At 45.3% G+C, this 22,014-nt stretch overlaps 1 protein-coding gene across 6 annotated transcripts in view; it reads right to left on the bottom strand.

Annotated features, from left to right (window-relative positions):
* Nucleotides 1–22,014, bottom strand: part of LOC139264746 (guanine nucleotide-binding protein G(I)/G(S)/G(O) subunit gamma-7) — a 446,997-nt gene that overhangs the window by 150,418 nt on the left and 274,565 nt on the right. For 5 of the 6 annotated variants that reach the window (XM_070881795.1, XM_070881804.1, XM_070881785.1 and 2 more), the window contains one exon: nt 8,798–8,832. The exons of the other annotated variant lie outside the window; for it this stretch is intronic. The gene's annotated coding sequence lies outside the window, so the exon portion shown is untranslated. The remainder of the gene's footprint in view (nt 1–8,797; nt 8,833–22,014) is intronic. 6 annotated transcript variants of the gene reach the window in all.

The raw sequence follows: 22,014 nt of genomic DNA, 5'->3' as shown, positions 1-22,014 counted from the left end.
CCCAAAATGCCATAATACTCGCAAGGTGGGTTACTGCTCCCAACATGCGTATTGCACATGTGAATCTCAGACCTGTGTGCAAAGATGTACATACATTTCTTGAGTATAATTTTGTTGATTTTTAGGTATCCTATGGTGACGGATAGCATAGGGGAGTGGGATGGGAAAATGCACTGACAGAGTGTGGCAGAATATCTGCAAATTAGATGAGGACTTGGATTCACCGGGACCTGGCCTGCACTCCTTATATAGCCTTCTTTGGGAAGGAACCACCATCTGCCCCAAACATGTCACCTGCATGAGAAGGGGAATGGCTGGGAGATGAGGGGAGGGGGGGGGCCGGGGTGGGGGGGGTTGAGGGAGCTAGGAGTTTCCTCGGTGCCAGCCGGAGATCTCTGAGGCAGCCGATATACCAGGTGAGAAGAGTCAGACGTGCCTGCCAGCCAGCAGCAGTAAATACCACCTGTGGTCCAGGCCTGGACCCTGAAGAAAAATTATGGACACAGTGAAGAATTGGTCCTCTTTACAAAATGATAAGTCTTGAATGTAAGGCTGCTGGGTCTGGGGTTCCCAGGGCACAAAAGTGTGGAGGACTTTTGCTACAATTTGTACCCCACTTGGTATGGCAGATGCCTTTGTTGCACCATTGTCACAGGTGTCAGCTGTGGCGCAGTGGGTAGCATTCTCGCTTCTGAGTCAGAAGGTTGTGGGTTTATGTCCCACTCCAGGGACTTGAGTACAAAAAAATCTAGGTTGACACTCCAGTGCAGTGCTGAGGGAGCACTGCATTGTTGGAGGTGGCGTCTTTCAGATGAGACATTAAACTGAGGCCCCGTCTGTTCAAGTGGACGAAAAAGATCCCATGGCACTATTTCGAAAAAGAGCAGGGGAGTTATCCCCGGTGTTCTGGCCAATATTTATCCCTCAATCAACATAACAAAAAACAGATTATCTCATCATTATCACATTGCTGTTTGTGGGAGCTTGCCTGTGCGCAATTTGGCTGCTGCATTTCCCACATTACAAGAGTGATTACACTCCAAAAGTACTTCATTGGCTGTAAAGCATTTTGAGACGTCCAGTGGTCATGAAAGGTGCTATATAAATCCAAGTCTTTCTTTCATTGTGACCGCCAGCAATATTTAAATTGTGTATCCACATACTCTGGAGGTTCCCGGTGTACGCATCCCAGTTTTGGACCTATGCATTTTCAGCCTCTGTATGGATGCTGACAAGAAAAACATTCAGATGTTATGATGAAGGTGAAATATTTTACCTCTTCAGTGTGGAAAACTGTAGCTATGGAAACACAGAACTAGAATTTAACTGACATCCAGAAATGTCACATTGCTTGTATTTCTCATTCTGTATCTTATGCTGTTACCAATGTGTTGAGTTATTGATTTAAAAAGAATTACAGATCATCGGTTTTGGGACTGGGCAAACTGAGAGTACTTTGGTTCTTAGTTTTGATTCCTGTTTGCAATAAAAACTTGTATTTATATAGCGCCTTTAACATAGTGCAACGTCCCAAGATGCTTCACAGGAGTATTATAAGATAAAAATATTGACACCGAGCCACATAAGGAGAAATCAGGGCAGGTGAACAAAAGCTTGGCCAGAGAGGTAGGTTTTAAGGAGCGTCTTAAAGGAGGAAAAAGAGGTAGAGAGGCAGAGAGGTTTAGGGAGGGAATTCCAGAGCTTAGGGCCTAAGCAACATAAGGCACGGCCACCAATGGTTGAGCGATTATAATCAGATATGCTCAAGAGGGCAGAATTAGAAGAGCACAGATATCTTGGGGGGTTGTGGGGCTGGAGAAGATTACAGAGATAGGGAGGGGTGAGGCCATGGAGGGATTTGAAAACAAGGATGAGAACTTTGAAATCAAGGCTTTGTTTAACCTAGAGCCAATGTCGGTCAGCGAACACAGGGTTCAATCAAATAATTTAAGTATAATTTTTTTCATGTTTCTGGTAAAGCCTTTTCACTTGACATCATGTTTCCTTGTTTGGGTAGTGAAGGTTTGAGTAAGAGTGCATCGTTCTGAATGTGTTACCCAGGGTGTTGGACTGAGTTCATTGGATTGAATTTTTGATAATTCCTGAAATGACTTCACTGGTCTAACAAGAACACATCACTGAACCCTACAAAATTGTTTCTGCATGCAATCTCTGCTGTGCCAAGATCATTTCTCTTTAGTTATGCATGAGATACTTAAACAGCAAAAGAAATGTTAGAAAATAAGTGGAATAGTCTCATTAAACTGCTGATGAATAAGCTAGTGTTTCAGAAAATGTGCCCAAACAGGCAGTTTGTCATGTTAGTCCATCAGAAAACTATATAAATATTGTATAGCATACCTTTTATTTGATCAATCAGATGGTTTTAAATTGCTCTAGCTAAGGTCTTAATGCAATTCAAGAATAGCTATCTCGGCCAATAAATCTGCTGTGTGCATATAAGGAATTAAATATACAGAAATGCGAAGTGATTATGTTCCTTTTGATAAATTATACAGAATATGTGCATAAATAACCTAGTATACTAGCAATAGCTGATGAGCAACTTCAAAATATTAACAACTCAAGAACTCATTATAAGTTTATTACTATGGCTACTTCTTAACGGTGTTTGAATAAGTTAAATTCTGCTTTCCAGTGATTTGGGGACCACATTGCACAATTCGGTCCATTTTATCCATCAAAACTTGTCAATTAGGTGTAAAAACAAGTAGAGTAGTGGGCATAAGCTTCCTGTAATTTAAGCTGCTGGTATAACCAATATCCCCCATTTGTACTGCAGGGAAAAACTACATAGACAAAGTACATTTTTACTGTGGCAGATTTAGATATTTTTGAAAGGGGATATGACCGGTCAGCACTCGCGCCTTATTCCAATATCTAAATCTCAGAGTCCTACGCCAGCAGTGGCTTCGTGATATGATTTCCGTGTACCAATGATAAGAGCGCGAGTAGTTCATCCTCTGCCGGTTGGTACTAAGCATTGCATAGCCTAACCAGTGGTCCTTAAAAGTATTGTGTTCCTAACACAGATGAGACTGCACACAGGGAGGTTAAAGTAATAGTGACCTCAGTCTTTATTAAGATACTCCAGAGTGAGGAACAGGCCTTAGGGGCTGGCTTATATACAGTGCTCCCAAGCGATGCTGGGATTCCTTGGGACTTCAGGGGATGCACTCCCTGGTGGCGGAACATGGGAGTGCATGCTTTACAGATACACAACATCACCCCCCTGCCACAGTCAAAGTGAAAACTATTTACAAGGTGAGGAAGTCGGGAGCCTTTCTTTCCCTGGTGGACCGCCTCGGTACAAATGTCTGTTCTGGTGTGTCGGCTGAGCCCTCGTTGGGCTGGCATGTTGTTGGCCCTGCAGGGCTGCTAGGTGAGCCTGGCCTTGCTGGGCTGTTGGGCGTGATGGGTTCGATTTCCTGGTCTGGGGTGGTGTCGTTGATCCTTTGAGTGTGTGTTGTGGGCTCGAAAAAGGTTGTGTCTGCTGTGGGTTGTTCAGGGCAGTCTGTGAACCGCAGCCTTGTTTGGTCCAGATGCTTTCTGCAAATTTGTCCATTGTCTAGTTTGACTACAAACACCCTACTCCCTTCTTTAGCTATCACCGTGCTCGCAATCCACTTGGGACCATGTCCATAGTTTAGCACATACACAGGGTCATTCAGATCAATTTCCCGTGACATAGTGGCGCGACCATCGTTTACATTTTGTTGTTGCCGCCTGCTCTCCACCTGATTATGCAAGTTGGGGTGAACCAGCGAGAGTCTGGTTTTAAGTGTCCTTTTCATGAGTAGCTCAGCCGGGGGCACCCCTGTGAGCGAGTGGGGTCTCGTGCGGAAGCTGAGCAGTACTCGGTTCAGGCAGGTTTGGAGTGAGCCTTCTAGCTCTTTTTGATTGTTTGTACTGCCTGCTCTGCCTGCCCATTGGAGGCTGGTTTAAACGGGGCCGAGGTGACATGTTTGATCCCATTGCGGGTCATGAATTCTTTAAATTCGGCACTGGTGAAACATGGCCCGTTGTCACTGACCAGTATGTCAGGCAGGCCGTGGGTGGCAAACGTGACCCTCAGGCTTTCAATGGTGGCGGTGGCGGTGCTTCTCTGGTATTTAGTGGTGCCTCTCTGGGCGCGTTGCTCAACTGAGCACACACGCAGCATTGCCGTACACAGGACTCTAAGTCAGAGTCGATACCGGGTCACCATACGTGGGATCTGGCTATCGCTTTCATCATTACTATACCCGGGTGTGTGCTGTGGAGATCCGAGATGAACGTCTCCCTGCCCTTTTTGGGTAGCACTATGCGGTTACCTCACAACAGGCAGTCTGCCTGAATGGACAGCTCATCCTTTCACCGCTGGAACGGCTTGATTAGCTCTTGCATTTCAATGGGGATGCAGGCCCAGCTCCCATGCAGTACACAGTTCTTTTAGTATTTATCCCCTTGTTTTCAGCGAACAGGGATATGAGGGGCTCGTGATCGGTTTCCAGCTCAAATTTGAGGCCAAACAGGTAATGATGCATTTTCTTTACCCCGAACACACATGCTAATACCTCTTTCTCAATCATGCTGTCGGCCTTTTCAGCCTTAGACAAGCTCCTGGAGGCACAGGCGACATTTTGCAGCTTCCCCGCAACGTTAGCTTGTTGTAATACACACCCGATTCCGTACGACAACGCATCATATGCAAGCACAAGTCTTTTACACGGGTTATACAATACAAGCAGCTTGTTGGAGCACAAAATGTTTCTAGCTTTCTCAAAAGCAATTACTTGTTTTTTTTCCCATACCCAGTTCTCACCTTTATGCAATAACACATGTAGGGGCTCTAAAAGGGTGCTTAACCCCGGTAGGAACTTACCAAAATAGTTGAGGAGTCCCAGGAACGACCGCAGCTCCGTGACGTTCTGTGGCCTGTGCGCGTTCCTGATAGCCACTGTCTTGGCGTCTGTGGGCCGAATGCCGTCCGCCGCGATCTTTCTTCCCAAAAACTCCACTTCTGTTGCCATGAAGACACATTTCGAACTCTTCAGCCACAGCCCTACGCGATCCAGTCGCTGGAGAACCTCCTCCAGATTTTGTAGGTGCTCGACGGTGTCCCGACCCGTGACCAATATGTCGTCCTGAAAAGCCACCGTGCATGGTACCGACTTGAGTAAGCTCTCCATGTATCTCTGGAAGATCGCTGCAGCCGACCGAATGCCAAACGGGCGTCTGTTGTAGATGAACAGTCCCTTGTGCGTGTTGATGCAGCTGAGGCCCTTCGAAGACTCCTCCAGCTCCTGCGTCATGTAGGCTGAAGTCAGGTCGAGCTTGGTGAACGTCTTGCCTCCTGCCAGCATCGCAAATAGGTCGTCTGCCTTAGGTAGCGGGTATTGGCCCTGTAGCGAGAAACGATTAATAGTTACTTTATAATCACCACAATTCCTGACTGTGCCATCACTTTTGAGTGCTGGAACAATCGGGCTGGCCCACTCGCTGAATTCCACTGGGGAGATGATGCCCTCGCATTGCAGCCTGTCCAGTTCGATTTCAACTCTCTTCCTCATCATGTGAGGTACCGCTCGCGCCTTGTGGTGATTGGGTCGTGCCTCTGGGACCAAGTGGATCCGCACCTTCGCCCCGGAAAAGTTTCCAATGCCTGGCTCAAAAAGGGAAGGAAATTTGTTTAGAACCTGCGTACATGAGGCCTCGTCGACATGTGATAGCGCTTGGATGTCATCCCAGTTCCAGCGGATTTTGCCCAGCCAGCTCCTTCCAAGCAGTGTGGGGCCATCGCCCGGGACAATCCAGAGTGGCAGTTCGTGCACTGTGCCCTCGTAGGTGACCTTGACCATGGCGCTGCCCAGGAGCGTGATAAGCTCTTTGGTGTACGTTCTCAGTTTCGTGTGGATGGGGCTCAGGGCTGGTCTGAGTGCCTTGTTGCACCACAGTCTCTCAAACATCTTTTTACTCATGATGGATTGGCTAGCGCCAGTGTCCAGTTCCATGGCTACGGGTAAATCATTCAATTTTACATTTAGCATTATAGGTGGACATTTCGTCGAAAATGTGTGCACCCCGTGTACTTCAGCATCTGCCTCCTCTCTCTGAGGCTCGAAATCGCTTTGATCCACCATGCCTTCCTCTGCCACGTGGTGGTTAGCAGGTTCTGCAGAGCTTGGAGCTTGTCTGCAAGCTCGTTGGAGGTGCCCCATTGTTCCACAGCTCTTGCAAACATACCCTTTGAAGCGGCATGAATAGACTGAATAGAAGCCTCCACAATGCCAACAAGTGTGAATTGCCTTGCATTCATCCTTTGTTAGGGACTCTGAGTCATCTGGGTCACCTGAGGCCTGCTGGCAGTTGCAGACTCGTGGTTTCTGCCCTGTACATTTCTGCTCGCAAACACAGTTCCAGTTAATTTATGAACATTGCTAGCACTTGTGTGCTGAGAGATTTGTTTGGTGTTATCACTGGTGAACATAAGCGCCTGTGCTATCGCAATGGCCTTACTGAGGGTCGGTGTCTCTACAGTCAAAAGTTTTCATAGGATGGTCTCGTGGCCAATGCCCAATACAAAAAAGTCTCTGAGCATTTGCTCCAGGTAGCCATCAAACTCACATTGTCCTGCAAGTCGCCTGAGCTCAGCGACGTAGCTCACCACTTCCTGACCTTCAGATCGCTGGCACATGTAGAACCGATACCTCGCCATCAGCACACTCTCCCTCGGGTTAAGATGCTCCCGAACCAGTGTATATAACTCCTCATACGACTTATCTGTGGGTTTCACCGGAGCCAGAAGATTCTTCATGAGGCTGTAGGTCGGTGCCCCGCAGACAGTGAGGAGGACCGCTCTCCTTTTTGCAGCGCTTCCTTCTCCGTCCAGCTCGTTGGCTACAAAGTACTGGTCTAGCCATTCGACATAGGCTTCCCAGTCCTCACCCTCCGAAAACTTCTCCAGGATGCCCACAGTTTGCTACATCTTTGCGTTGGATTCGTATACTCGTCGCCTAACACAGATGAGACTGCACACAGGGAGGTTAAAGTAACAGTGACCTCAGTCTTTATTAAGACACTCTAGGGTGAGGAACAGGCCTTCGGGGCCGGCTTATATACAGTGCTCCCAAGGGATGCTGGGATCACTTGGGACTTCAGGGGATGCACTCCCTGGTGGCAGAACATGGGAGTGCATGCTTTACAGATACCCAACAAAAAGGACTTCATATGATGGTATGTTTTTTTCTTAAAATTATTTTTGTCGGGCCAGGGAGAGAATGAATGCTCCTACCCCTGTTGACCAACGAGCTGTCTGTGAGTGCTGCATCTACATTCGCAGCTCGCCGGCATTATGAAAATAAGGGCCAACCATGAAAATCGGTGGAGCCTCGGACTGATTATATTGCTCGGACTGATTATATTGGGCGGACAGCAGGCTCAAACCGCCTACTTCCTGCCTGATGGAATCGGTCATGTGAAAATCAGCACCAATACTGTTACTGTAACAAAGTACTGAACATATCACATTTTAGTGAGGTCTGTGAGACTGGTAGATACAGTGGAAGACACACATCATTAGAAACATGCTGTAACTGATAAAATGTTTGTGAAACTATTTTTCTGTGACTGTTTAAGTGAGATCCACTCTGGGGGCAAAAGGTTTGGAAGCGATTTCTTTGTTCCACATACCATTCCCAGACCAAAATAATTGGCTGGCAGGAAACTTGCTTTCAAGAGACAGCTTCTCCTGAGCTGATCGATAGGACATATGCTTCATTTTATATATGTGTAACCCAATGACACTGCCATTTAGCTTTTCTTCGGGAAAGTGCATCACCTCAGGAACCTGCCACATGGAAATTTGCAAAGTGTTATTCTAACTTTCCAGTGACACAACTTTTTGGAGCATTAGCACACTGCAATTTTTAGTTAAAGGTTAACTCTCTTCCAAAGTGAACTTTTGAGGCTTGCTCATTATTTTCATTGGCGGTTCTCTCGATTATATTGCCTAAACTTGCTCAGAAAAGGTTAATATAGAAAGGGTTAATAGAAATGATGCAGTAAAATCCACATAATTCGAGTGGTGGCGAGGATAAAAGATGTAAAAGAGGGAAGAGAAAGCAAGAGGATTGAAGAACTTCTGTTCTGGTTTGAAAGCATTTCAAATATTAAGTGCGGACTAAATGAATATGCAGCATATCAATTTTTTGCTGTTCTGAAGTCCATTATGTCTGAGATAGTGACTAGTACAATATACCTGTAGCTATAGTACCAACCTGAATATATGTCATTCAAAAAGCTGACATTTCAGTGCTTCAGCCTTTAGTCACAAAGTTATGAGTACAGGCAATTAGGACATGACTGATTCTTTACAGAGATTGATTCACCATGTGGGTATTTCAAAAGGTTAACGTACAGATTTTCAGGACCTTGATGAATGCATTCCCTGTGAAAGAATATGAGGAGCTGTGGATTTCACTATGTATATATTTTTAAACAGTGTTTTTTGTGGCCTATTCTGAGTCACACACATTGCATTACCCCCAATCTTCAATGACACCAGTAACAATCACCTGCTTCATATGGTGTATGATTTAACTGTGGTAAAATACATTCGAGGAGGGAAGACAAGCAGCACGCATGCCAAATAATACAGCTTTCACATCCTACACAGATGATGCTGAATGATTGCGAGAGCTCTTAATTGAGTCAACTGTATTCATGCTGTGCCCATTCTCTGCTTGGAATTCAATGCCGCACTTGTGCAGTATTATGTTAATAACAAAGTACGTACCTCTCCCTTTTGTTTCCAGGAAAGTGTTCTGCAATCTGCACGAAAGGTTAGAGAAAATACATTAATGCTTTATCTTTGTTTAAAAATATATACATGTATATAATTCAATTTGGGTACAAACCGTTCATCCTAATGAAAGTTTTTCTCCTGCTTTTTCCCCAAACTGGAAGAAATTAGAGAAAGCCATCCCAGGGCATTCTAACATTTCTCTGTGTGATCACCTCAATAACAGCATTTGAAAAGGTGTAGGAGCACCTAACTCGTTGCTCTACAAGAGCAGTGGATTCTACGATTAAATCACTACTCAGTTTTTCTCATTGTTCATTATTGCAGAAATAAATGAAGATAACTAGATGACAACAACCCATATTATGGACCAGAGTCCTCATACCAATTACTATAGGTGGACAGACCTGCCTTTTCCCAATGGCTATGTCTCGCTAATTGTCGTTCAAGTCACGCATGGTATCTGTCGCCACCGAAAACTGGTAGGACACCCAGCTTATTTCTCAAAGTATACCTCCTATTGGCTGGTGTAGAATAGCGCTGTTGCTAGCTGTAGAGAAGGCCCAGCAAGACTGATCTCCCCTTACAGCTGAAGGAGGACAGCTCAAAGGCAGGAAGGTTACGATAATTTAAAATATTAAAAAGGAAAAACAAAATAATAATCAAATCTTTTAGCAGATTGTGTCTTCAATGCTACAGTACATTTATTTCCAAAAGTACTTGGCAGTACATCTGGAAATAAATGTACTGTATTGTAAAATGCATTATTTTTACGAGGATTTCTTTTTCAAACTTGTCGACATCTCAAAATGAAATATGCACGCAGATTGTCAAGAAAAGACTAGGGCACAAAATGGGCGTAGTCCGCAATGCCACATTAGGTAGGGATATGAGATTCCAGCTCAATGGGAGTTTAAAAGCGTTTGGACAGAAATTGTTATTTTCATTTATTTCGGTAATCATTTAAAATTTTAGGAGCTGAATTTGTGTTAATCAGGGTGTAAAATATCAATATGCACAGTCTGGAACACTTTTCCACTCCAGCAAGCAATATCAGAATCAAACACCGTTAAAGTCTGGTGCAGCACTGTGTTCACAGTAGCATCTTAGAAGAGCGAATCCAATTGTACCACGAGACATTGTTTCGCACATCAGTCCCTCTTCCAACTTTGGAGTAAAACTGAGAATGTCGTGCTATTTGCATTATGAAGAGTTTTATTTGTTTTTTTACTCCCAGTAAAACTAGATGGAAAGGGCAGACCTTTTTCACACAGAATCCTTATGATTTGTAGAGAGAAGACTTGCATCTTACTAGTGTGTGCTGGATCTGAACCCAGCTTCAAGAGATGATAGAATAACGGGTCAATCTACTGTACCAACTGGCTAACCTTATTGGTGAGCTATGAGTCAGTCTCATTATTCGGATGCACCAGGAACATTCGCCTCCAGAAATTCTGCTATAATGCCACCATAATGACTGCCAGGGAAAGCTTATGCTGCTGCAGTCATCCCATCCACCACATTCACTCCCTCCACCACTGGCGCAAGGTACACTGCAGTAACTCGCCAAGGCTTCTTCAACAGCACCTCTCAAACCTGCGACCTCTACCACCTAGAAGGACAAGGGCAGCAGGCGCATGGGAACACCACCACCTCCAAGTTCCCACCAAGTTACACACCATCCTGAATTGGAAATATATCACCGTTCTTTCATCGTCGCTGGGTCAAAATTCTGGAACTCCCTGACAGCACTGTGGGAGTACCTTCACCACAAGGACTGCAACTGTTCAAGGCGGTGGCTCACCACAACATTCTTAATGGCAAGCGTAGCGCTGGAAAATTCCCATGGTTAGTGCTCCAGTGGAGCGCGCGATATTGCGCTTCACTTCCTCTCGGGGGCAGTAACCCCAATTTCACTGCCGGGGCTGGACTTTTGAACCTGGTGCAGCAAGTCCCGCCTCGCAGTGGTTCCTGCCCCCAAATGAGGCGGTACCGAATTTCAGCCTCCTGGAGTCCTATGAAAAGGCAGCATATTGATGGTGGAAAGTTAGCGACTGACCACTAGAACAGTCACCATAGCATCCCCATGAAGAAAAGCCTCCAACCCGCTTATCTTTCTCATTAATCACAAGGGGGTAATGTTCATCCATTCTTTGCATCTAACCTCCTTTCCTGCAGAGCCATCAAATTAACAGAAGGGGGAAAAGGGAGCACAGGAGGAGGAATATGATAATGAGGAGAAAGAACAGAGACACAAAAATTTTTTGTAAACTATGACGATGAGGATTAGGAAGATGAGGATGATGGAGGAGATGAATTTGGATGCAAGCCTACTCAGGAGTTCCTGCTCCATATTCGTCTGCCCAAACCACTCAAACTCACCCCCTGCGCAACTTACTTCTTCACATCCATGCACAAGCTCAGATACTTTCACAAGGGGGAATTAGACAGCGCTATGGAGGATGCGGCACCAGAGGATTCATAGAGAACGAAGGAGCCAGAGGACTGAGGAATGGGTGAGAATGTGCCACCTTCCAACCAGAGGGTGCATTGACCATCACACCTTCACTTTTGGAATCGTCCTGCCAGAAAGTTAGAATAACATTCATAACAGTACGGGGATTGTTTGTAGCCGATCTTGGAGAATGTTTGAGACAGGTGTGTTAGTCAAAGGATTGTAAGCATTCCCCCCTTATTTTCTTCTTTTCCTGGGAGTGAAATTCGATACGGCCCGAAAACAGGTGTGTGCAGCGATGCGAGATATGCTCGCACCCATTCAGAAATCGCAGGCAGCATGTCAATTTGGTGCTGCCTGCAAATGACCATCTAGGAGCACACAGCCCAACGCTGAATGTGCTGCTGACAGGCTGCACGCTCAGCACGGGGCCGAAGTTTGCATCGCTCAATCGAGGTTAGCTTTACTCAAAGCTAGCCTGTCCCTTTTCAAGACTTTCCGCAGCTCTGAAAGCTGAGCTGCCTTCTGCACTTCAAAAAAATCCTTCAGAACTAGGCAGTCTACAGCGAACTAGATAGTCTACAGCTCTTAAAGCCGAACTGCCTTCTGCACAAAATAAATGCTATAGGTGCATCAGCACTAACACAAATGGCTCAGTAGGTCAGGGAAAGGCCCTCCTGAAAGAAATATATGGGTCCAGATCACACAGGCGGTCACTGCGAGCAGTGTCGCCCACAGGACCTGCCGATTGTGCTCAAAGAAGTTTCATGACCTCAGACAAGTGGTCAAGGTCAGTGAATGCGTCTTCAAAAACCCTCTCCTACCAACTGGTTCACTAGCCTCACACACTGCTCAATGCACGACCTCCCCCATCACTCACTCACCAACAACAACTACCAAACATGAGGCACACCTCATATTTCTAACTTCACCTCATCCCCTTGGAGGAGACGGTGCTAGTTATTCTTGGCAGGGGCATGGCTGAAACCTTGGTCATCAGAGGGGCTTAAAGAATATAAGATGCCGGTGTCCTCATATGTTATCCTCCTTCTCACATCCCACTTCCCTCTCATCCCACAATATCTTCTGATTTACAAGTTGCACAAGGTGTAAGTCTGCACCTCTTGCTTTCCTGCCCTCCCCTCACTACAACCCTACCCTTGTGCCTTCCTCATTTCAGACAGCCAGAAATTCAACCTGCCCAGCTAGTGGTTGACCAGGAAGAGGGAGAGGAGAGTGAAGAAGAAGAAACACCATCAATTGATTTCACACTCCCAGCCAGCAGCTCCTCGATGCCATCCTGCAAGGTCATCTTCAGTGACCCCACTGAAAGTCAGCAGCCTTCCACCAGCCATGCTGCGGCCACTGGGGTAGCACTAGGATAGGCAAAGGCACCTGCAAGATACTCACTAAGGGAATGCACAAGCGTGATTATTTGATCTTTTGATGTAATGCATATATGGATAAAGTTGGATTGGAGAGTTTGCTTTATGATGGCCTTTATTTCAGCAATGTGGCCAAGAGGATGCTGTGATGGTCAGTGACAGAGGGTAGGTAAGTTGTTGGACAAATGTTAAAAGGGGTTCTGGTCTCTGGTACTGCAGGCGGATTATTCGCTCCCGGATATCCTGGCCAGAAATGGGCTTTCTATGTTGCCTCCTTCTTTCTGCATCCCCCTCTTCTGCTTTTTCCTTTTCTGCTTCTTTCTCTTCTGATTCCTCCTCCCTCTGCGAGCAGCATTTCCCCTTTGCTACCTCTGCTTCATCTTCATTTGATGCTGCAACCCAAGGGTGACTGCAACTAGAGCCCCAGGACTGGGAGCAAGTGGTGTTCTCAGAGGCCTTCCTTTAAGAATCAAAGTCTTGCAACCGTCCAGCAGCACTCCCTGCACACTTTACCAACTTTTTTTAATGTATTGCACCAAGCCAATCCTTCAATAAAATGTTAAAAAAAAGTCCAAAAACAAAAATCTAAACTTACCTGAAAGATGTGTGTCTCTTTAACAAATGCTGGCAGCATTTCTGTTGTATTGCTGCATGCACATTCTTCCGTGCGTGGTTTGGAGAAGGTGGTATCAAGAGCGGTGACGTTGAAAAGCACAGATCATGTGTCAATTCAGGCGTTGCACGCCGATTGACATCACAACCTGCATCATTTCAATGTGGGTGGTGAGCGCAGGCGACGGCAGCACTGCTGATCTGCCCAAAATGGCGACCGTCATGTTTCGCGCCGGAAGCAAGGCGGCCACTATTTTCTCAGCAAAACCATCCTTAACTCCGGTAAGAATGCTCCCAATTTCGTGGCCTTTGACTTTTGTAACATTTCAGCCTGTGGCCCAAATGACATTCTTCTTGTGTGAACCCAGACAATGAATGTTGGCTACAGCAAAATACTGCAGATGCTGGAATCTGAAACAAAAACAGAAAATGCTGGAAATGCTCAGCAGACCAGGCAGCATGCATGGTGAGAGAAACAGTTAACTGTTTCAGGTCTGAGACCACAGCATTTTCTGTTTTTGTGCAGTGAGTGTTGGCTATTTGACTATGGAAGACATCACAGCTGAGCCTGATCCTGTCCTCATCCAAATGTCACACACATGCATTTTGACAACTGGGGGCTGTTGGCTCTGGTTAGGAGTAGGAAGCCTGGCAGATTTTTCTCCTTTCTGGAATGTGGACACTGATGTCAACTTCACTATTTCCGTTGATGACTTGACTAAAATCAGATCCTCTAACGCAGTACAGACCAGGGACCTGGGATCTTTCTGGTCTATATAATTCAATAGCAAATTAAAATGAGTGAGAAAATGCTGCATGTAAAGAATACAAAACTCCATTTAAAGATTTCTTCAAAACATTTTGAGTCTCTCAGAATTTATGTGACACAATACCATTTGCTATGCAACACCAACAGAATTTATAGGAAGTTAATCATTCAACAAGCAGGAAAATAAATGAGACAATTAGCATAGCAGTGTTAGGCATGTGGCTGTTTTCAGTATTATCCAATGTATCTGTTATCAACAGACTATGCAGAATACTTAATAAATTATTTTAAAATAATTTTCAGAGAAGTGACGAAATGCAAGCAACTGGGAAATCCTCTTTCCCAGTAATACAAATGAGTGCAGTTAGCAATAGTGAATGTTGTAACAGTGGTGCTGGTAGCATGTGTTTAGAAAAGTAATTAGTTTCTCTATTTTTGTTAACTCGTTAGTAAGTGAAAGAAAAATTGAATATTAACTACAGCTTCTTTTAGTCCTTCCGAAGAATTTAATGCAAGCACATTTGACAAGCTTACAGGTAAATGACAGCCTGTTGGAAGACAAATGAATCATTAATCATTAATAAAAGCGATGTGGGTAAATTTTCATCGTCAGCTCTCCCAGTCTGTAGCTTCATATGCCAAGAATGCAGATTGGGTATGATATGTCCTTACTATACAGTATAAATGCACACGAGGCCCATACTTGAGAGAAGATCACTCTGTGACCAGTTACCTTTATTACCAACACCTCAAATGATGAAGGTGAGTGGAGCTTCCCCTTTTATACCTGAAAGTCCAGGTTAGGAGTGTCTCCCACAAGTTCACCCCGTTGTGGTCAATGTTCTCAAGGTGTACAACTTAGGTCAGCTTATACATGGGTTACAATGATAGTTGAATACATGGCAGGGTATCTGGTTGGAAATGCACTGCGATTTTCCTACAATCTGAACTAATTAGACTGAAGCCCTGTGCCAGGAATGCTGAAGTGGAAAATTTACTAAAGTTAACTTTATTTTGTGTCTGTTTGTATATTTCTCCTCAAAATTCTGTTTCTGAATTTGTTGGTACTGGTATGTCAGTGCAGTATCAAGGAAGAAACACCCTTTCAGGATCCTGTTAAAATAATTAAGTCCAATCTCCCCTTTGGGGATGGAACAACATAGGAACATAGGAATGGGAGTTGGCCATTTAGCCCCTGTTCTGCCATTCAATGAGTCATGGCTAATCTGCAACCTAATTCCATTGCCCTTAAAATCTTTAGTTAACAAAAATCTATCAATCTCAGATTTAAAATTATCAGTATCAACTACAGTTTGCAGAAGAGAGTTCCAAACTTCCAACACCCTATGATTGTAGAAGTGTTTCCGAATTTCACTCCTGAAAGGTCTGGCTCTAATTTTTGGACAAACCCCCTCAGCATCGAATTCAACAATTTCAGAGCGTAGCCGCTGCTAATCTTTGGCTCCCTTCCACCCCCCCACCCCCACCCGCCCGAGCCTGTTTTTTTCTTTTTTTCTCCTTGTCTCTAATGGCAGCAGGTCATTATCCCGCCATTCACCCCCTATCTTGACTAATGTTTTTCTAACTCCTGGCATTACCATTTAAATTTGGGCCATCATCCCTTTTGTCTCTCGAATCTCTCTTGTCTTCCACCCTATCACAGACTTTCCCTTTTGTTCTTTCTTCCTCTCCCCCTTTCAGTGCTTGTTAAGAATCTGTACTTTTCAAACACTCTCCAGTTCTGACAAAGGGTCATCGACCTGAAACATTAACTCTACTTTCTCTCCACAGGTGCTGCCTAACCCGCTGAGATATCCAGCATTTTCTTTTTTTTATCCCCCTAGTCCTAGACTCCCCAACCAGCGGAAATAGTTTCTCTCTACCTACTCTATCTATTCCCCTTAATATGTTGAATACTTTGATCAAGTACCCCTTCATCATCTAAATTTCAGGGAATACAACCTTAGTTTGTGTAATCTCTCCTTGTAATTTAACCCCTGGAGTCCGGGTGTCATTCTGGTAAATCTCCGCCGTACTCCATCCAAGGCCAATATATCTTTCCTAAGGTGTGGTGCCCAGAACTGCTCACAGTACTCCAGGTGTGATCTAACCAGGGCTTTGTATAGCTGCAGCATTACTTCTACCTCCTTGTATTCTAGTCCTCTAGATATAAAGGCCAGCATTCCATTAGCCTTTTTGATTACCTTCTGTACCTATTCATGACATTTTAATGATCTATGTACCTGGATCCCCAAGTCTCTTTGGACCTCCACTGTTTTTAGCTTTTCAGCATTTAGTAACTAATCTGTTCTATGTTTTTTAGGTCCAAAGTGGATGACCTCACATTTGCCTACATTGAAATCCATTTACCACAGTTTTGCCCATTCACTTAATCTATCGATATCGCTTTGTAATTTTACACTTTCATCAACACTGCCTACAATGCCACCTATCTTTGTGTGATTGGCAAATTTGGATGTGTGGCTTTCTATCCCATCATCTAAGCTGTTAATAAATACTGTGAATAGTGGAGGCTCCAACACAGATCCCTGCGGGACACCACTTGTCATATCCTGCCAACTAGAGTACCCGCCCATTATCCTTATTCTCTGTCTCTTGTCACTCAACCAATTTTCCTGAACAGCTCGATAATTTACCTTCAATTTCATGGGCTTCAACCTTAGTTAACAGTCTCTTTTGAGGGACTTTATCAAAAAATAATAAAATAATAATGCAAAAGTATTTGTAAGACTATAGTAAATTTAGTCCTAATTTTTTGAAGGAGTGTAGGAATAGAAATAATTCAAAGTTTACAAGCAACACTCCTAATATCTCAGTACTGCTTGAGTTCAAAATATTATTCATCCAGTAGCATTTCCAGAAATCTAAATGCAAAATATTCCAGAGCAGACGGTTAAGTCATTTGAATTCGTGTTGTTTTTCGAATCGAACCAGAACTGTGCTGTTAATGAAATGGAATGGAAATGCACCACTTATATTTGATGATATAGATTGTAAATTGGTCCTATTTTGAATTATAAAAGATTCTGGGGTGAACTAGGATTGGGCGCGAAAACGGGAGGGAATCGCAAAGCACGTTCTGCCTGCGCCTGTTTTAAGTGGTAAGGCAGCATGCAAAGTTCATGCTGCCTGCTCATTATAATGATTGGAGCGCTGAGCTCAGCCGAAACGCGCAGCTGGTTGGCTCAGTACTCAAGCGGGGGCTAATATCATGTGTAGTCTACTGGCCAATAACATTTTACCTAGGCTCTCTGTACATCTTAAAGGGGAGATGCTTTGTTGCAGAAGCACCTCATTGTCACTCTGTATGCAACCGTATTGCAACAGGGAAGAGAAAGAGTAAGGCGCTTCTCAGATGCAGCCCTGGAGGCCTTGGTCCTGGGGGTGTTCAGAAGAAGACAGGTCCTCTACTCACAGGCAGCCAGGTGGCCTTTCAGTCAAAATGCCAGATGGTAGTGGGAAGAGATAGCCGAAACCGTCAGTTGCCCCCAGTACCTGGATCCAGTTCCGCAAGAAGTTTAATGACGTCATATGAATGGTCAAGGCATCTTCAAATGCAATAGCTCACCAACTGCACCACTAGCCCCACATACCGCTCAATGCCAGCTATTCAACCATGACAGGCACATTGCGCCACACTCACTGACACACTTCCCTTTCTCTTGCAGGCAAAGATGCCACACAACAGACATGAGCAGCAGCAGATGGATGGAGGGGAAGCACATCTTCAGAATCTCACTGAATTGAGGCAGACAGTCCTAGAGGTCATCTCCTTTCAGATACCCAAGAACTGCCAGCAACCCAGCCAGTCCCTGACCAAGTAGAGGAGGGGTGTTATGGAGAAGAGGAGGCTCCGTCACTCAATCTGACACTCCTAGGCACCAGTTCAGAAAATGGCACCGTGAACTTTAGAGGGTAGTATAGAGGCGGGACTGCATGTGGTGAGTTACTGGGCACGAGTGGGCTGCAGTTAGGCCAGGGGGAAAGGGTAGCTCAGGTGCCAGCTCCCTCGGGTGAGTTTGCACACAAGTTCTGCTGCACAGAACTCAGATGTGGACTTCTATGGGGCAGCCTTTAGAAGAAGTGTGATGGGCATGGAAATGCTTGGTGCAATGGCAGGCCTGGCAGAGAGCCTCTTGTCACTGTCAATTAGCATGAAGGAGTCTGACTCCAACATTGTACGGGGCTTTGTGTGAAGCTTGGGGTCCATGATTTCCAGAATGGAAGTGATGGGCAACTCCATAGAATACTTGTGGACCCAACCATGATTCTGGGTGCAATCGACGATTTTGAAGCTTCCATTGCAGCACAAGTGGAAGCGACCCAACATCTGAGTGCCACAGTGGAAGTTCAGACTACTTTCATGCAGTCTCAATTTGCTGCCACACAAGCTCAGACCGATGCCATCGTGGCTTGATCCAAGAGTGTGGCAAAGTGCTTGCAGCGTCTCACAGTAGTCCAGCAATCTGTGATCCAACAGATGGTTTGCAATGCTGAAGTGCTGCCCCAGGGGAGTGGCAGAGGCTTTGTGGAGAAAGAACCTACTGTCCTTTCTCAGGATGACAACATTCGTACTCCCACCACTGTCACTCCACCAATGTCCTTGCTGCTGTCTGTCAGCCAGCCAGCCCAGACTGCTGCTGCCCATGCCGAGGTGGAGCATTCTACAGCCAGGCCTTCTAAGCCCAGAAGTGCTCGAGGTTGTCCTGCAAGGCCATCTGCAGTGTCCCCCACGGAAAGTCAGCAGCCTTCCACCATGCTGCAGCCACTGGGGTAGCACTGCATAGGAGCACTAGAATAGGCAAAGCAACACCCAAGTCAGACCCTAAGAGAATGCACAAGGGTGATTAGTTCACTTTGTTATGTAGTATTGGATTGATTTGTTTATAAATTATGTTTGGAATGTTTTGTGGTGGCTCTAATTTCAGCTGTGTGCCCAAGAGGATGCTGTCGTGTTCCGTGACAGAGGGATGGCAAGGTGGGAAAGTGTTGAGCAACAGGGATCTGGGGTTTCATTCAGGAGAACCAGATTCTGATCAGGCGCTCATGGACAGCCTCCTCCCTTCCTACTGAGCTGGCCGTGAAACCGGTGGCAGCAAGGGCTATGCCCTCATTATGGCTAAGTTGCAGAGGATGCAGCAGACTACCATGAAATGGAGCACACACTCCGGCGTGTACTGGAATGCTCCTCCTGAGTGGTCAAGGCAGCCGAATCATTGCTTTAGCACACTGATGGTCTGCTCAATGAGGTTCCTCGTAGCAGCATGGCTGTCACTATATGACTGCAGGCCATGAGTCATCAGCCAAGTGTAGAGCGGATAGCCTTTCGGTTCGATTTGGTGGCTGGAAGATTACTGGCACACCAGACTGGCACAGGATGAAGGCATCATGACAGGTGCTAGGATACCAGGCATAAACCATCATTATGCGCTGGACGTGATCACATAGCAACTGCATATTAAGTGAGTGGTAGCCTTTGCGGTTACGGTAAAACCATGTGTGTGCAGTCAATGGCACCCTGCACCATGGGGAAGCCCGATATACTGGCAAAGCCTCATGCATGTTCCTGTTCAGAGAGAAAACAATGAAGTCCCTGCTCCTGGAGTAGAAGGCCTCTGTGACCTCCCAGATGCAGTGATGGACGGCAAGCTAGGAAATGTTAGCTATGCCGCCTGCTCTAGACTGGAAGGATTCGGTGGTAAAAAAAAGAAATGGGGCCATGGTGACCATGAGTGCCATTGTCAGCACCGTCATCACCCTGCTTTGATGCGGCAGATCTGGTTCCCAGAGGTGGCAGAGTTCTGTGACCACCTGCTTGGTAAAGAAGAGCCTCCGAATACACTGCTCCTGGCTTAAGTGCAGGTAGAAGTGCTCATGGAAGACCCGAGGTGAAAGCCCTCCTGCCCCTCCCTCTGTGAGCAGCTTGTCCTCTTCTTTTGCTCCACTTGAATTTTAAAGCAAGGAGGGGGTTCTTCAGTGTGTTTCTCTACTTTGTCAGGCATCAGACAGAGTTGAAACCCTCTGATTATCTAATTTTACATGTAGACTTCAGATGCTGTTCCAAACTAAGGGTGTTACTTCCAAGCTGTATGACACCTTCGAGAGATTTTATTATTTTGTAAAAGATTCTGGGGCTGAAATTGGTGAAAACCCCCATCTGCCCAAGTGCTGCCCAAAGGATCGCCGATGGCCGCCGAGGTACCTGGCAGTACTTTGGGTGGGGTTTTCATCGAAATGGTCCTTCAAAGGTCGGCGGGTGGCAAAAGAGGGACTTCCGCTTCCAAACTTGCCGCCCAAGTGCCGTCGCGGATGGAGTCGGGCCCATGGAAGGTCGAAGACCTGAAAAGGAAAAGCATCAAAAAAATTAAACCATTGGAAGACCTTCAGGGGACCCCCATCCAGGTAAGTTCCTGTAAAGAAAAAAATTATAAAATGTTTACTCACCTTTTTTTCAGATCTTCATACTCATCGTCTTCTGACCAGCCTCCAGCCAGCGGTCCACCCCCATTCTGGCGGCAACTCCTGCCAGCATCAATGTGGGATCTCGGCGGGCGGGAATCCACTTAAGCCACTCGGACGCTCGCTGACGTCAGCGTGGTGTTCCTGCCGGTTCTCTCCTCCCGCCTGCTCCAGCCCAAATCGAAAGTGGCACTGGGCGCAACTCGAGGAGGAATGTCGGCGGCAGTGGTCGGTAAGGCTATCAATTTCGGGCCCTCTGTCAGTTAAGTGAGAAATACTGTGATTCACCTGTCTGCTGTTGTTCTTACTTTTAATTCTACTCATTTGAATTCTTAATGTACCTTTTTGTTGTATCACCAATCAGCCTGAGATAGATGGCTTGTCTCAGTGTTATTTGTCTGTTAGTTAGAGATCTTTGAAATCACTGTGTACATATTGAGGGGGTTATTACTCATCCGAGGCAGGCTACCTCCTAGATTACTTTGCACATAACGTTATGTTTGCAACAGTGGAACCAAACTATTGTGTTAAATTTGAAAAAAGTGTCGGAAGATCTATCAGTAGAGATAAAAGCAAAAACTATGAATGCTGGAAATGTGATGAATGAAAATGAGTGAAAATGCATAGTAGATTGAAAATGTATATTATGTTGATCAGTATGTGAACAAAACAAGAAAAGCAGCAATTGCAGTATATTTCTGGCATTTTCTGCTTTTGTTGAAGAAATCCATCAGTTGCCAATCACAAATCGGATGATGATTGTAACTTTGTGGCCACTTACCAGTTCAGATGCCCAAAATAACAAAGGGTCAAACTCTGTCCACATGACTGCACAAACAGTACATAAGAACATAAGAAATAAGAGCAGGAGTAGGCATTCGAGCCTGCTCCACCATTTAATACGATCATGGCTGATCCGATCATGGACTCAAAACACAAACTTAAATTTAAAAGAAAATCTACAATTTTAAATGTTCTTCTGCGGGAATGAGACTGCATGCTTATAAAATTCATTTTTCAGGGCCAGAGAGGTTGTTCAGCAATAAATATGACTTAGTACGCCGCGGCTTAGTGTGTCAGCCATGGCTCAGTGGATCACAGTCTTGTCCAAAGACTTGAACATGTAATCTAGGCTAACACTCTGGTGCTGAGGGAGTGTTGCATTGCCAGAGGTGCTGTCTTTCAGATGAGATGTTAAACTGAGGCCTGTTTGCTCTCTCAGGTGGACGTAAAAGATCCCATGGCACTATTTCAAAGAAGAGCAAGGAAGTTATCCTCGGTGTCCTGGCCAATATTTATCCTTCAATCAACATCACTAAAATAGATTACTTGTTCATTGTCACATTGCTGTTTTTGGGAGCTTGCTATGCCACGTTTCCTACATTACAACAATGATTACAGTTAAGAAGTTCTTAATTTGCTGTAAAGCGCTTTGGGATGTCCTGGTGTCGTGAAAGGTGCTGTGTAATTGCAATTTTATTTTAAAAGCTCAGTTACTTCTGATTGAACA

This window comes from Pristiophorus japonicus, chromosome 1 (assembly GCF_044704955.1).
Source record: "Pristiophorus japonicus isolate sPriJap1 chromosome 1, sPriJap1.hap1, whole genome shotgun sequence".
Classification (NCBI taxonomy): Eukaryota; Metazoa; Chordata; class Chondrichthyes; family Pristiophoridae; genus Pristiophorus; species Pristiophorus japonicus.
The sequence above is the reverse complement of the archived record's forward strand: the minus strand, read 5'-3'. Positions and strand labels throughout refer to the sequence as shown.